The following is a 16,612-nucleotide window of genomic DNA, read 5'->3' on the forward strand; positions in this document are numbered from 1 at the left end:
CAGCCCTGGTCTCCTTCGGAGCGCCTCCCAAGACACCCAGTTAAAAAGAAAACAGAGGTTTTGTGAGTGACCACAAGCTGCTTCCAACCAGCAGCCTTTCATACTTCCAGCTTATTGATACCTGAGCCTACTCTGATATTCTCTATTTCCTTTCATCTCAGTCCTAAAGAAGAAATAAGTCTGAAAAATACTAGCGACAACTAGTGAAAGTTCCAATCCACACCCCACCTGCCCCAGCTCTCCCAGCCCACCATGCTCCTGGCTGCCCCAGGTCACCCCCAGCTCCTCCTAACTGCATCCTCACCCCTATTTTCCTGAAGTCTAATTACTTCTTAACAAACATGGCTGAGATTAGCCAAGGAGTTAAAAATTGTTACAGAGATGGAGGAGAGACATCTAGCCAGTCACACACATTATTGTTTTAATGAAAACAGGCTGAAACCCACTCGTCCCACCATCAGTTGTCTTTGCTCAAGAGAACCAGGTTTGGCAGGGCAGCAGCTTCACCCTCCTGGTCTGTGGTGGAAGAAGGGGGGCACAGGAGAGGAGAAATGCAGCAGTTGCTTCAGATCCACAGCAAAGCACAAGAAGCAAAGAGAAATTCGCTGAGGACCTGCCCACACAGACGCTGGATATTCCTTTCATATTTGCTATGACAAAAAATTCATGTTAACATTTTTGCAAGCACTGTAAGCCCGTATCAAGTAACACCAAAGAAGCAGACAGGTGTTCTGACCACAGAGAAGACAACACAGGCAAACAGTTTGGAATTTATTATTATTGTTGTTTTTTAAAGGGTGAAACAAATCCCAGAGATTTTTCTGTGCATGATACATTTTCTGCTCCCTGTTTGATGTTGCTTTCAGACTTAAGACTTCAAATAGCTAACACTAACCTATGCCTCAAGCCTGCTTTAAACGAATGCCCCTTATGTGACCAGAAATGAATGCATGGTGAATCACTTATGCCACACAGAGTGGGGGTGATGAGTGGTGGTCCGTGTCTGCTGGCTGCCACATGGACACAAGTACTTTGGGGAAAAGGAGATCGCAGCACTCTCTGCAGCACAGCCCGACAATTCAGCAGCAGTGCCTTTGCATTTTTGGAGCTGGAAAGCCCAAGCTCCAGGTCAACAGCCCAACCACGAGCAGTCAGAAAGAGCAAAATAACAATTGGCATTTTCTACAAAGTATGTGTGTATATAATCTGCGTAGACTGCACTTCTACTCTCTTGCCTGCCTTTGGGAGATGCTTAACAGAAGCTGCATTTTAATTACTAGCCCAAATCAAGGGAATCTGATCTTGACAGCAAGGGAAAGAGAGAAACTCAGAGTTACAGACTTCGGGGTATGTGGGTCCCAGCTTTTCACTTCTCTGCTGACATTACTGCTTCCAGGAATTAAATCAAAATCCCACATAACTTCAGAGAGGTTGCAATTTGCATCTAAAGTGCTGCCTAAGCCTCAGTTGTAATAAACAGATACAGCTCCACCAAAATCAAAGGAGTTATTCTGATTTTGTCTGGTTATGGATCTACAGACCCATAAACATTACAGCTCATCCAACCTCCAGCTAAATATCTTCTAACAGAAGACCATTATCTTTGTCAGATTGATTGGGATTTCTTGTTTAAAGCACTCTTGAAGACTCATTAGCATTGTTGAGTTTTGGTGGTTGTATTTTAAGAATAAACCCCAGCAGCTATTAAACACTTGAAAAAGGCATGTTAACAGTTTACAAACAAAGCTGACGTGGAGATACAACTATGTTATTGGATTTTCATTGGAAAATTGGTAAAATGGAAGGAGCAAAGAAAACAGAAAAATGAAACTGAGCTGTGCAGACCACACTGAAAAATCACCAGTTATTTGACAGATAAGAAACTAAAAAAAACCACAGGGACCAGTGAAGCAAAATCATGCTAGAAAAAAAATAAATCCTCTCCTCCTTTTGAGCCTTACTAAATCATACTTCAGGTATAGTGGACATACAAGACAATGTGCACCCCAAGAAACAGGTGCACTTCGTTGGCCGTCCCTGGCCATAACAGTTCATCTCAGGTCAGGCTCCTCTCCATCGATCCTTCCTCAACCCCTGTAATACAGCATGCTAATGACGAGCTTGTGCTGACCATGCTCCTCAGCAGTGCAATGCTGTTGATTAATTTTACAGCTCTCTGCCCAAGGGTGGATGCTACTGACCATCACTACATCTGTACCATGGACCCACAGTTGTCTCCTTTAAACCATTTCACCAAATGAACTGGTTCCCTTAGGCAAAAGAAAGGCCACCCCATCCACTGTAACTGAGCTCCTCTTCAGATTGTTGCGTTGCCACAGCTTTGTAGATGAAGGAGAGTCTCCATTTGGTTATTTCAGTTGTCCTGCCCAAATTATATTGCCAAGCATCAATTATAAGCCAAGACTCAGACAGGGAGAGGTGGAAGAGTCTTGCTTGACATTTTGCAGAAAATTCACAAGCATCCCAGGTTCTGCCATGGGGTTCAGGGGCTGATTATGAAGGGTCACCAACACCTCACCACAAAGAAGCTCTTTTCAGCAGCTCCGCGACCTGTGAGCCTTCCAAAGGGGCGGCCCCAACCAGTGTCACAACCTGGGTCAGCCAGATGGATGAGTGGTGGGGAATGCTTGAGCTATTCCTTGGTCTGATTTTCCTTTCATTCATTTATCACTCAAGCCAGGGAAATACTCTGAGATCCTTGTGTTTGGTGTCTCTCGCTTCAGAAACAGCTTTGCAAGCCAGTGTGCTAAGCAAGGCAGAAGCATTGCCGGCTCCTGTGCTGAGAGTGTAATGAGGACACAGCGGTGCCAGCCCACGTCTCACAGCCACCAGGCTGCAGGATGACAGCAGATGGGAGCCACGCATCCCAGCTGCTCTTCTGGACTGGCACATCACCACACTTACAGGTACAGCTGTGACACTCACACAGGTGCTTGCACAAACCCCAGCTCTTGGCTGGCTCAAAAGGGAAAGGGGCAGAGAGCAGGCACAGCCACACAAGACACAGCCACCATCAGTGTGTGCATGAGGTGGTGACAAACAGGGACATTTACGCCCCCCAAGGTGCACTCCATCGTAATTCACACTGCTTCCTGCTCCCCAGCACTGTTTGCGAAGCTGGACCTGCAGGAACAGCAGATATGGGACAACGATCACACATGTTCCTCTTGCGCTGCATGTCCATAGCCAAACCACAGGTACCCAGGTGTGCAGGGCACCACAAGCACCAGGGGTAGCAGCCAGCCAGTACCCGAGCAGGCAGGGGCTGCCAGCCCCACGCCCAAGCCCCTGCCACGCACAACTTCTCCAACAAGCAGTAGGCAGGTTTGCTCCCTGCCTGACAAGGACCGTCTTCCCACCAGCCAAGTCTCCCCACTGCGATGTAGGAGCTTCCCAGAGAGACCAGAGGGAAAGTCAGGCACAGCTCAAATAAGCACCTGGATCTACAAACAACAGATTAAATTCTCAAGCTACAAAACTATGTTTTAGCAAAAGTGCAATTGAACTCCATGTACTTGTTACATTTCTAAATATACTCTGGTTGTCAAGACAACAAAGAGACTGATGGATCTCTAAAGTGTACTGTATCTATTTAATTGTCAGCATTTCAAACTGACTCGAGGAGGGAAAAAAATGCTGTGTGGTAAGTCTAATTGTCATGGTTACCACTGGCTAACCCCACAATAAATATATATATATATTCTAGCTAAATGTGCCAAGCCATGTGAGGAGCAGATGGGAGACATTCTCATTACTGCGACAGCCTCCACTGGAAAACTAAACTTGAGGAAGGATGCGAGAGACTTTACAGAGATCTCAGACACAACAGATATCGTGGGCTGCATCTTCCCAGTCATTTGGCAGCAGTCACTCAGGCTTCTCCACCACACTTATTCGCCCCTGCGTACTGGGATAACCCGCGGGGCTGGGGCTGCCTAACTTGGGAGCACTCCTGTTTGGGGATCTCATCCCTCACCCAAAGAAGCCTGAGATACAAGTTGTTACTCTTTAAAAAACACCTCTGACAAAATCTCAATTGCAACCACCTTGGATCTGCACTACCATCCTCACCCGCCTGCTCTTCTCCCTCCCGGTAGCCACATCCAAGCCTGTGGGCACCGCTCTGGCAGGAGGCTGCTACAGCCTGGACCTTCTGCTCTCGTATTGTTAACAGCTAAAGTGAGGACTGCATCCAGCCTTGGAGAAGAAAACAAGTCGAAAGGAACAGCCAGATGCCACTGCAAATACACCAGCCTGAGGCTGAGCTGGCAAACATCATGCAACGCAACCCCAGCCAGCCTCTGCACCCTGTTTGACGAGCACGGTTCGGCAGCACAAGAGCCCCACTATTCACATGAGCTCCCTCCTGAAAGAGGTTCTTTCAAAAAAAAACCTCAAACACTGGCTTTTTACATGGAAGACCACCACCGCAATATCCAAGATATCTACCTGTATATAAAGTGATTGCGGCTTTCCTTCACTGTCCAAAACCCATCCACCTACACTTTCTTTTCTTTCTTTCTTTTCTTTCATTAAGCCAGAGTTTAAGTTGCAGGAGAAAGGCACAAGTTTCCTCTAGGTATAGGAAGCAATGGAAAACAACTCACATTCAGCTGGTAAGGACTGATGTCAAGGAATGGTCATGTTTCCAATTAGTTTGAAGCTTTCCCAACATTTTTGACAGAAACCACATCAAAGTCAAATCACCCTTAAAAATCTCCCCCAAACTGTTTCACCCCTTTGTAGAGATAAAAGCTCTGTATCTCTGCGGTCAGACGCTCTCATGGAAACCATACGGCGTTGCCTAAAACCATCTCCAGGAGAGCCACAAAGTAAAATTCGATCTGGTTGGAAAACACTACTTAAGAGAAGCAGCACTTTCCAGGCACCTCAAGCAACACATTTGAGTTCACGATATTTTCCCTGCAGCCTGCCCCCCACTCATCACCCAGATGAACAATTTCTGAATTCCAAGTATGAGAACCCCAATGATGTAAAATGATCTTTCGTGCCTACCAATGCACTCAGCGTGTGGTTCACCCTCACGTACTGCTTCACAGAGCGGTCTGTGCACACAGATAGACAGCAAACATCGAAACAGAAGTAGCACAGAAATGTTATTTCCAGGGTTTGTGCGTGAATTATTTCAAATACTATTAAGGTTAGGAGCTAAAATGGAGTCTTGGGCGCAAAGAAGCCTATGTCCTAATTAAAGTCAAAAGGACTTAAAGGCAACTGGTTTTCCACAAGTACTTGGGTGTACCCAAAGCAAAGCAGCATCAGCATTTTGTCCCTGGATGCCTAAACAATTTTGAGACTAAGCGTTGCCCAAGAAGAAACTCTGAAGAGATTACAGCCCTTCTGAAAGCTGTGTCCAGAGCTTAACTGAGCTGAAATCCCAAACAACTGAAAGCTTAAAATCATGCTCCAAAGTGCATATTCTAACATCATACAGGTGCAGGAACCTAACTTTGGTTTTCCTGTTACTCAAAGTTCTCACCTAGGGCATCAGGCTCTTACAGTTACAGCTTTTGGAAAACTATTACATTCTGTTCTAATAAAGTACGTGCTCTCTGGAGCAAACTCTCCAGGATGACTGCTTTGCTTTGGCACAAATGGACTCATTTGGTTGAGATAAAAGGATGTTCCCTTGCATCATTTTCATTTGATTATTTTTTTTTTTGTAAGATAGAAAAACAGTTAATTTTACTAAATGAGTGCTCTGTTGCCATGACTTCACTGCAGACAAACACAAAGCCATCAAGCTCCTTTTCCTTGGGTGCTGGGTTTTTTTTTAAACAGGTATTTGATCATCTTCTTTTGCTTCTTTTCCCAACATCTGGATTTCCAAGCAATATTCCGCAGTCAGACAGACATATAAAGACTATAGCTACTCAGTAAATTTGAGAAATATTCCTGCACACATTCATCCCCTCACAACCCATCTCTGCCAGCTGTGCCAATGCACCCACTGTGACTCCAATGTGCAGGGCAGCGCTGCCTGCAACAGCAGACAGCAAATCTCTCCAAAGGAAACCCTAAATTTATGGGATTCATCCCTGAAAGTCAGAATTCCCACATTCCTGCCAAGGATCACAGGACGGCTTCATCCTGCTCACGGTCAAGCCTGGCTGTTGCCTGGGATTTTGCCCCAGTCTAAAACCAGAAGCCTAAACTAAAGTCCTTCCCACTGCTTCAGTTTCTCAGGTGGATGCAGAAGGCTGCGCATACATGCCATCTGCCTCCGTGGGGTGTTGCAACATTGGCTGAGTTAATATTCATAGAGTACACTGGGGATTAAGAGTATTATAGACTTTACCGAGGTAGAGGGGGGTTTCTTTTTTCTTTTTTCAATGTTTGCATTGAATAGACAGACTAAGTAGAAACAGCATTTGTAGCCTGCAGCCATTATCCTGGCTCATTACAGCATGCAGCCTACCAGCTCACCTCGATCCTGTCTCACTTAAACACACGTAGGTGGAAGTGCTGCTCATTCCAGAGAACTTTCTTTTTCACCGTCTCTGTCTGATGGAGACTCTTGATAGCTAGCCTCACAAGACAGGGCTCTGGATGTAAACACTTCAGCATGAGCTTGTTGTTTGGTACCTATTTTTATGGCAATCACAGAACAATTAATTACTTCCCATCTAAGACTAACTCCTGCCTCTTCCAAAAAGGCTGAAGGGGAGTGAGTTTTGTCTCAAGACTTTCAATTTCCTGATGAGTCACAGCAGATCCACTACAATAAGCTCAATACTTCAATCAGACTGTTTCTTATCCAGGTATATTCAATACATTATTAAGATGTGGAGTGTGCTATTTTAAGGGCTAATTTCAGGCATTGTATGCATAATGCCTTCTCAGCTGAACACGTGCTTTCTCCCGGACGAGACAGATGTACCTCCCGCACCACCATCCCTTCTCCCACCTGCAAATCATACAGATAAACAAACTCTACAAGAGCAGAAAGTGAAGAAATGTACATTTGGTGCACTGATTTTCACAACACGTAGCCCTTTCAATAACGAGCCCTCTCCCACTTCACTAGTTCATTCCCTGCCTTTGGCAATAAAATTACTTATGTGACAGCAGCATCTGACAAGAACAAAACATTCAGACTGCACAGGTTGCAACAAGTCCACAGCGTCTTGCTTTCTTCATTCTAGGGCCAAGAATCATACATTTATTTTTCTGCCCCAAGGAGCAACTCTGCATCCCTGTATGAATCCTCAATTGTCCCCAGTTCCCACGCCACCCACTCACAAGCTCCCAGGCTCCATCAGGCAGGCAGGAGACACCTTGCCCAACCTCCGAGCAGCAGCACAGTTTATAGGGCCAGCAGGTGCCCTCTGGTCTTCATCATTTACTCTAATTTAACAAACTCTTAGATGTAATTTATTGTATCAATTGGTCAGTTGATCCCAGACAAGTTGTTTGAGCCTACAACAGGTTGCACTCTGCATTAGCCCGATTACAGTCAACTGTACTGGAAACTGCCTCATCCAAGATGACTACGAAGAGCACAGCAATGGTCACGTGTCCCTAGCCCATGTACAGGCTTAGATTCTCACAAGCAATGCAGTTAAAAGCTCCCAGACACCAACAGCTGCCTAAAAAACATGTGGCTATGATGATAAATAGGTTAACGTTTGGGTGAGAGAGACTGGGTACAGGAGACAGACAGCCATGCTCTCACTTGTAGAGTTGTGACTGTGCCATCAAGGACATCAGCTGCTGTAAGAGCAGTCGCTGCACAGACACCACCTCAAGACTCCACCTGCGCTACTTGCTAAGAGCAGCTTTCCCCATGGCACAACTGGACTACGCAAACAGTTTCTATGCAAACAGCAGCAGTGCCAGTTTCTGCCAAGCCCATGCTAATTGCAAGTGATTCCAGTGCAGATGCTCTTAAGTCAGAAAGTATTTAGGTGACGTGTAACCGAGGTCTGACATTTGTCTCACCAGCTCTCCAGTGGTGAATAAGCCCACATTCAGCTAACTCTTTCCTTTCTTCCTCTTCGGAAAAACTTTCACGTAAATTCCAATTTTATGCCAGCAATCTTGCAGAACATTTTCGATCATCGCAACGCCCTCAGCCTGTTGGTGTAATCGAACTGTTAAAGCAACGCAAAGGACATGGCCACCAATATTCCATTAAAGTCAACAGATCCTCCAAGGCTCCTCAGGTGCTACCCTAGAAAGTGTCAATGTCTCTTCATGTATCACATTTATCTGAAAAGCTCAGGGCACCTTAGGGATATTCAATCAGTTTCACAAAGTCTGTGGGAATGAAAAGGACAAGTGGTGAAGGATCATTTCACACAGCCAAGTCCAGCTTGGAAGGACTAAGGAAGCAAACAGACTGAGCTGAGCTGCAAGTTTAGCACATGGCAAATCTCCTCTTGAGCAGGCTCGGTTAGTTAAGCTCTCTTTAATTAAGGTGAGGATACTCACCTGTATTTTACAGATTTCCATGAAATACACTGTTATCTCAGTCTGATTGTTAGTGGGACAGGCAGAAGGCTCCACCAGATCTACAGCGACATCCACCTGGAGCTGCAGGTAACAGAGCAATACAGCTCTGAATACATACAAACCTCCAGCTGGAATCTCAGCATCCATTCTCTCTATTTTCAGAGTACCTGTGATAAAGCTTCCTGAGCAAGTTTGGGCTGGACTAGCCAGCATCCATTTCTAACACGGTAAGAAACATGTGCTAGACTGTGCAGCTCTCCTCTTCTGCAGATGGCAACCAGATCCTTTGAAGAAACCGTGATGCAGCAGCAGAGATCATGAGCTGGTGGCCTCGGCTGTGTTGCAGAAAGTGCCTGTGGAGTAACTGTCTAAAGACGAGTGCAACCAACTCTCTTAAAAACTTTTGTTATGAATAAAGAGAAAATACAGGAACACATTAACAAAGATGATGAGCAATGGGGGACACACACGACACAAAACAACTAAAAAGGCCATCATAAATTCTCTTATTTTCGGACAACATTGCTGGTAACATATGGGTCTGCAGCCTAAACAGACAAGCAATGACATTCAGGCTCATCTTGTGTTCTTAAAACATGCAAGACCAGGATTCTCCCAAGCCAGGCAGTTAAGTCCTTCCTAAAAAGCCATTTGAAAGGTTTCTAAATGCAGTATGAGAAAAATTATCCTGCTCAGTCTACGCCTGCATCTCCCTCTCCTCCCATTAGCACATGGGGAGAAAGTTGGCTTAGAGCAATATGGCATTTGAATTTGAATATGAATCACTCCTCTGGTGAAAAAACAACACAGAAGCCCATTTCACATGAGCTTCATCTGAAGATATAATGAAAACCAACACATCCATTGCTCCTGTTACAAGTAAAGCATGGTGAAAATACTGGCTCAGACAAACAAACAACAGTACTTTCCACCCGAGAGGATCCCAGAGTGCTTTAGAAACTCAGAGAGGCAGGAATCACTTCATCTGCCACTGAAACATGGTCATCTCTGGCTGGGTACTCGGCTCAGCACCACACCATAGCTCATGATGGAGGAAAGAACATCATCAAGCAGAAATTGTGAAGAGTTTAGGAAGGCATGATCCTTCAGTGGGAACTGGACCACTCTCCTGGAAATTAGAAGCTGGTTTAATTTTGACTGATACGGCATTATGTGGGCTGAGCGCCTGAACACCAGGCGTACACGATGTTGTACTTAAAAAGTGACCAGCTGTAAAAAAGGATGGAAATCGAACTTGTGTTATGCTGGTGCTCTCCAGCTTCTGGTTCAAAAGGTTACAGAAAGCGGTGAGAAAGATAGAGGATTAAAATTTCTGAACCTGCCTGGGGATTACAAATTAATTTCTTATCGTCCACAGGACTGAGGGCTCAGGATTTCCTGCCCCTGGTTCAGCTGCTATCTTCACATGGAGTTAAGGGCAAATCCCTTCTCCTCTCCCCAGCTCCCACCCAGCAGGCACAGCGATATCCAGCCGCTATTAGGAACAGTCTGGAAGAAAGCAAAGCATTACTGTTCAACACTGCTACAGAAAACGGGTCCTGCCTATCACCAGCTTTGCCGAAACACTGACAGAAGCGCAATTTTGATCCTCTCTCCTTTGTCCCTCCACTCTTCCCATCCGCCAGCTGTGCCCATGATCCATGCTGTCACCTCACTGGCAATAGCCATGGCCTGTCATTACAGCGTTGGTCAACGGAGGCTCGATCCAAATTCAGGCCCTTCACACGCTACTGAAATACCAACAAACAAGAAGTAGAGAAGTCCTTCAAGGAAGGGACTCTGTGCAAGTGATCTGCACACTGCCAGAGCTAAATGTTTACGTCTCCTCCTGGCAGCATCTGGAAGCTTGCAGACTATTTAACTGCATCTCGGAAAAGCTATTTAATCCTACAAACACAGCAGCAATTCACCTTGACTCAAAAGAATGGTTTTCTGAGCTCTGAGGAAAAAATGAAAAAAAAATATTTTTTTTTTTTGGCAAATATCTGATAAAGCTTTTCTGAAAGGAGCTCACTTAATCTTTTCCCACATTATATTCTACATACAGCTGCCATTCCAAAAACAAAACAAAACAAAACTTGGTGCACAAATGCAAACAAATCAGGGTTTGGCTTGATCTGCCTAAACCAAAAGCCAACTTCCTCTCCTACTGGCTCAGCATCAGAGACCTAAAGCCAGTGAGTTCCTAGCATTTCTGAGAGGCTGACTTTTGGATGGGTTTGTGTGAGTTTATCTTCAGTGCCTTGGGACTGCGTGACAATTCAAGGGAAAATGCCCTTAGAAGGAAAATGGATGGTGATACATCAATCTGGACAACTACTACCAAGCCATTTCTCTGCAGAAGTGACCTCTCTCCAGCCATGCAGTCACGTTCTTGCCAGTTGGAGACTGATTCTCATCTTGGTTTCGACAGAACTAATTAATTTGGTTTTCCTGGGGAAGGGAGAATAATCAACAAATCAATAAACAAGAAAGGAAAGTTACAATGAGCTGAACATGATTTACAGGTAAAGTGAATTGCCAGGGGTTCAGGCAAAAATTCATCACTGATTCATCAAACAAGTCATTGAGATGTCTTAAGAACAAGCTATCAAGAGAAGTCACTCTTCCTCTCCACCTCTTATTATTAGTTACTGCCGAAAGTGACCTTTTCTGAAAATCTCTAGACCATTTTGAAGTGCTGGAGCCTTCAGGATGTGAAAATTCGTTCTCAAAATGAACTAAACTGCTTCAAGAACATTTATTAAAGGTTGCATCCTGTTTCTCTCTCACCATTGGGTATTCAGGATGAACAACCCACTGCAAGAAAACAGCCACTCTGCAGTTCTAGCTGAGAGTCCCAAATTTGGAGACACAGGTGCTCATTAAGTTGTAGAAACCGAGGGAGAAAGAAGGAGCCCAGTGCCACCGGAGCAAGCCAGTAGAGAAAGAACCCGTCCCCCAGCTCTGCCTGCACCCTCAGGGAGAGCTTAGGCAGGGAGCTGGCATCGCCTGCAGCCAGCACGGAGAGCTTGCCCGACTCCAGAATCTGCTCAGCCTGGCAGAAGAGTAGGAGGTGCAATTGCTGGCAGGAGCAGGCAAAGCAGCAAAGCTGGTGGAGATCGTAAATGGAAGAGTGTTGTAAAACATGGAGGTGAGCGCAGACTGACACTCACCTTCACAGTTCCCCCACAGAAAAGCACGCCTCGCTAGACTTCCAAATCGTTGAAACGCATCCAGCCTTTGCTGGATTGATCCAGGAAGCTCATTCGTATGCATGTTTGTTCTCACACGCAAACACGGCAAGGTTTTAACCACACACATTTTTCACAAGTCCCACAGGCCCAAACTTACAGGTTGCTCAGGAAACTTGGTCTTAAATGGGATTGTAAACCAAAAGAAAGAGATTACAGATAAAGGCAAAAGCCGCAAAGAACTACAGAGCAATTTGGGTCGGAAGGGAGCTTTGGAGGAGCCCAACACAGAGGTTCCCTAGAACACCCAGTCTCCAGAGGATCTTTTTCTTAAAACAGGACTTAAAAGATTGCACCGACTGATCTTCCAAAACTGATTAGTCACATGGAAATATGGGTTAGGCTCTCTTCATTTAGTATCATTCCCAAGTGGGAAGTTCTTATAAAAGCTACAATATATTCAGTTCCAGAAGAACAATTAGCTGACATTAGATAAGTAGCTGTAACTCTCAGAATTACATAGCCTTGCTATTTATCAGTATGTGCTGCGCCTTTAAAAGTTTCCAAAAGTGATGGTCTTTTTTTGTGCATGCTGGAATATTCAAGAGCATTTCATATCTATTCTCATATCAAGAAAAGAGCAATTAGATCAATAATGAAACAGGAGTGCTCCCTTTTACTTTCTGTGGTTTGCAAAGAGGTTCGTGTTTCTGTGTGAGCACAGCTCTTGTTTTAGTGATGTGAAAGTGTGTGGTTTGTGCGATACCCAGTTTCTTCTAATATTTGAGTTTCTGTTGTTATCTACCTACAATTTACAGTAAAGCATCTTTTATTCTCACACCTCTCAATCTCAAAATTAGACCAATTTTCCCAACAACAAGATTTTATTACCCTGTGTAGTCCTTTTACAAATACTGGAAAGCTTACCGACAACACAATAATACAGCATGAAATCACAGAAGACGGCATTAGTGTTACCAGGTCTACTTATGCATGTGTCTCTGTATACAGACACATGAAGCAGCAAACACAAGCTTTTCTTTGGGGAAAAGGACCAATTTCATGTTTGGAAAAGCAACTAGAATTCCATTGCAATCCATGACGATGGTCCCAAGGCACCACACACAGCGGGTAAGGATTAGTGAGCGATGTTTGAACCACTGTTTATGCATTGCTATTGTGCTATTCATTGTGATTAGATTATCAGTATTTTCAAAAGTATTCAAAATATTTAGAACTTACAACCACCACCACCTAACCACTGCAGAGCACGGATCTAATTCTGGCAAAGATTTCTCAAGAACCCTCCAAATGGGAAGGATGCTGCAGCTACTGGGGATGGGTAATCTGCTGGCTCCAGCATCAAACCAAACCGTGCCATTTATAGCATTTTGACCCCCTCCACAACAGACAAGAGCACTGGTATTTTAGCCAGACATTTTGTTTTCCAGATAGCTGTTTCTGGCCACGTGCTCTGCTCCAGAATCTCTGACTGTGTTGTCCCTGTGGCTCTCAGAGGAATGCATCCTTGTCAAATATACTGAAGGTCCCAGAGGCAGAATTCACCTGACGCTTCAACACAAACCTCAATCCAACAACAAAAATTTCAAAACCACCAGAATACTAAGTACTTCTGAAGAACAAAAGTAAATCACCAACACTAAGTTTTCCAACACCGTGGTGAGTCATCTGGTCAGCTCTGGAGCCTGAATCTACTAAGTGCACACGCTAAGGACTCTCCACTTCTCGGTGATTCCCCTGTTCTGCATCTCTCTCAACCAGCCTCATAGTGTGCACACGAATAGTCTTAATGGTCATCAAAATGTCGTGCCCAATCTGGCATTAATTTAACAGCGACAGCACAACACTGCCATAACTTAGTCATCCAGCCGCTTCGACTAAGATTAATTCAGGCAAGCCAGGACACAAATGTTCAAACTCCTCGACGCATCTTGCACCCACCCAGGGAGGACTTGGCTTTCAGCCAATCTGCATAAACCCTGGTGGGATTAGCCAGTGTTTGAGAGGCTCTTTTATGGGATAAGTAAGGAGGTCAAGGTCCCTAAAAAGGGACATGACGGGTGCATATAATCCCCCACAAGGCACACCCCTCCACCCTTTACAGCCAGCAACAGGGGTGACTAAGGGCACACAAGAAAAAAACATTATAATCAAGGCCACGGGAATGGAAGCGGCAAATGTACCCTCTCATGTTAACATGAAGTGAATTGATCTGATTTTATCATCAAACATGCCAAAAAGGACATGTTTGGAAGAGATGCACAGAGAGGACCATGAAAATATTGCTTCCTGGGTTCTAGCTGGAGCAGAACTGCTGAAACCTTCTAGCTGTGCCCCTTGGGATTCCCTGTAGATAGATAGCCCAAATGCTATCAGGACATGGCAGTAGCTAATTCTGGACTAACACAAGGCAACAATTCTAAAACAACCTTCTCAACCATTTGGGCTCAGTAAAACTACCATGACAATGCACTCTGCTATAAAAGCACCTCCGTTCGGTGGTGGCTCTGTGAGCAGCCATAGGTCAGAAAGTGCTGTTTGACCAAATGTTTAAGTTAAGGATGGGTGCTAAACCAAAAACATTCTTCTAAATCAATGTAGATCACAGTGGCCATGGAGCTCAAGGATGCCAAATTTCAATGGCATTTGGTTTTCCCACTGCTCTCTCCACACAGGAGACCTGACCAAGCCTCTCCAGGTCCAGGCATTTCTCAAAGTCTGATGACATTGCGGGATCTTCCTTTGGAATATAGGCAAAGACAGACTTGACAGAGCAAACAGATTACAGGAACAGCTTTGTTTATTTTAAAATGAACTACTTACACACCTTAGGAGAGCCATCAGCTGGCTGATCCCACACCAGAAAGAAGCTCACACTGCTGCTGCAGCTTAACCCAGTGCTGGGAATGGCTCCAAACATTTCTCTGGAAACTAGGGTGATAATAAAACCTCTGCTGAAGTCATATGGCTCTCAGGCAGCTAAAGATGGGCTATCAGGAACTGGGACCCCTCTCAAACCAACCACAAGGTCCCCGCCAACAGAGATTCCCATCAGCAACACAGCACCAGCTGTTGCCTTCATCTGGGCACTTGGCCACTAGAAAACACTGGAAAAGCCTCTTCTGTTTTCCTCCTCCCTCGGACAAGTTCACTAACCATCACCACTGGCCACCAACTGCCTTCCCTCACCAATATCCTGAGCAGGATTTGGAGCAATGCAGATGAGATGGGAAGTTTTCTCCCCATCCTCCCGACCAGCTTGCACATCCTCTCCCCCATCCCAACATTAACAGAGTCTGTCATCAGCTCCAAGTGACCTTGGCACAAACAATAATTCTTGCCTCTCTAAGCAAGAATTTGGAAAGCCAGCTTTTACTGGACAGATATGTCTGGCTGAGAGTTGTGATCACATGCAATGCACGGTACAACGTGTGACCTGAAGAAATATTACCATCAGCTAACAACAGCACAAATTTCTTTCTTCCCTGTCCTTCATTAGCCTCAGAAGCTGGCCTTGCCAGCAGCAGTAATGCAGGCTGAGACAACAAAGCACATTAATGATGGGCACCGTCATGTTCTGTATTAATTACTGTAGCCAGTAGTAAACTGTTGGTTATAAATTATATTTTGATAAACTGCCCTTTCTTTGACAAGCCACCTCCAATGTTTAATGTTGCACTTAATCCTCAGATAATACCCCAGGAGTCCTCACTATGCCCAGCAACAAATCAAAGCAATCTTCAAAAAGCTGGCGCAGGTTCCCTTTTCCTACGCACCCCGACCTGAAACTATCCCATTGCATCAACTTCGTCAGCTCCAAAAGTTGAGTTGCCAAAACCAGCAGCACGTTCAATTACTGTGGGTCCTACAGAGGTGTCCCAGCACTTCTCGGGGGATGGGGGGGGAGCATGGCAAAAGCCAGTGTGAAGCATGTTTATGTAGGTGAGCACGCTTCTATACATGTGTAACGGTTTTCCAGAAAAGCTGCTATACTGCAGTGTTCTGCAAGGTAAAAAAGCAGGGTAGTAATACCCAGAATATCTCAATATTCCAAAGAGAGGAGGATTTCTTCTACCCAGGACTGAAATAGTCAACTAAAATCTTTATGAAAAACATCATATTCTTAGTTTTGTTTCTTTTTAATTCAGTGACATTTAGCTAGCAGAACAGCTGTTACCAAAGGTCTAGGAGAGGTGGAATCCCATTTTCTACATAAAGAAAAATGTTTTGGAGGAAACTGCAATTTGACAAAAATACCTGTTTAGCAAAGTACATTTTAAAAAGTAGAAAAATACAGTTTGTTTTTCCTAAGGAAGCAAAAGATCCACCGCAGCTCATGAAAAGGATCCCAAGTCCTAGGAACAAAGTATAAAATTATTTTGGAACACAAATCCAGAAAAATGAGGAGGCACGTGCCCTTTAAGCAGCAGCCTGGGGAGAGACCCTCCTCTACCTCAGCCAGATGCACCCATCACCTCCCACCACCATCAAAACACATGAAAAAACTAGCCACAGTCTTCCCAAGGAGGGGATCCAGCTCTCATCGGTGACAACCAGGAGCTTGCAGCTGGCTTCAGACAGAGCCGAGTCAAGTCTGGCACAGTCAACACTATTTTATTCTGAAGGGACACCTCACCACACTGAGCAATGACAAAATGTTGCAAGTGGGGCTTAAAGTGCAAAAAAACCAAAAGCTCAGGAAGAGGATCAGCAGCAGCAACCAAGAATCCTGTTCTCTCCTCCACAGAAGGGTGCGAAGCTCTGAAGCCTCACTGCAAGTTGCAAATAAAAACTGCTTACAGCAGTCCAGGGTGCAGTCTTGTTCTTCCATCACTGGTGGCAGATGGTGCGTGCTATTATTAAATCTTGATTTCCAGCTTATAACAGTAATTGTATGTAAA

General features: G+C 44.8%; 1 protein-coding gene across 9 annotated transcripts in view; it reads right to left on the bottom strand.

Moving 5' to 3' along the window:
- LPP (LIM domain containing preferred translocation partner in lipoma) overlaps nucleotides 1-16,612 on the bottom strand; it is a 356,437-nt gene that overhangs the window by 252,387 nt on the left and 87,438 nt on the right. The window lies entirely within an intron of this gene.

This window comes from Falco cherrug, chromosome 11, assembly GCF_023634085.1.
Source record: "Falco cherrug isolate bFalChe1 chromosome 11, bFalChe1.pri, whole genome shotgun sequence".
NCBI lineage: Eukaryota > Metazoa > Chordata > Aves > Falconiformes > Falconidae > Falco > Falco cherrug.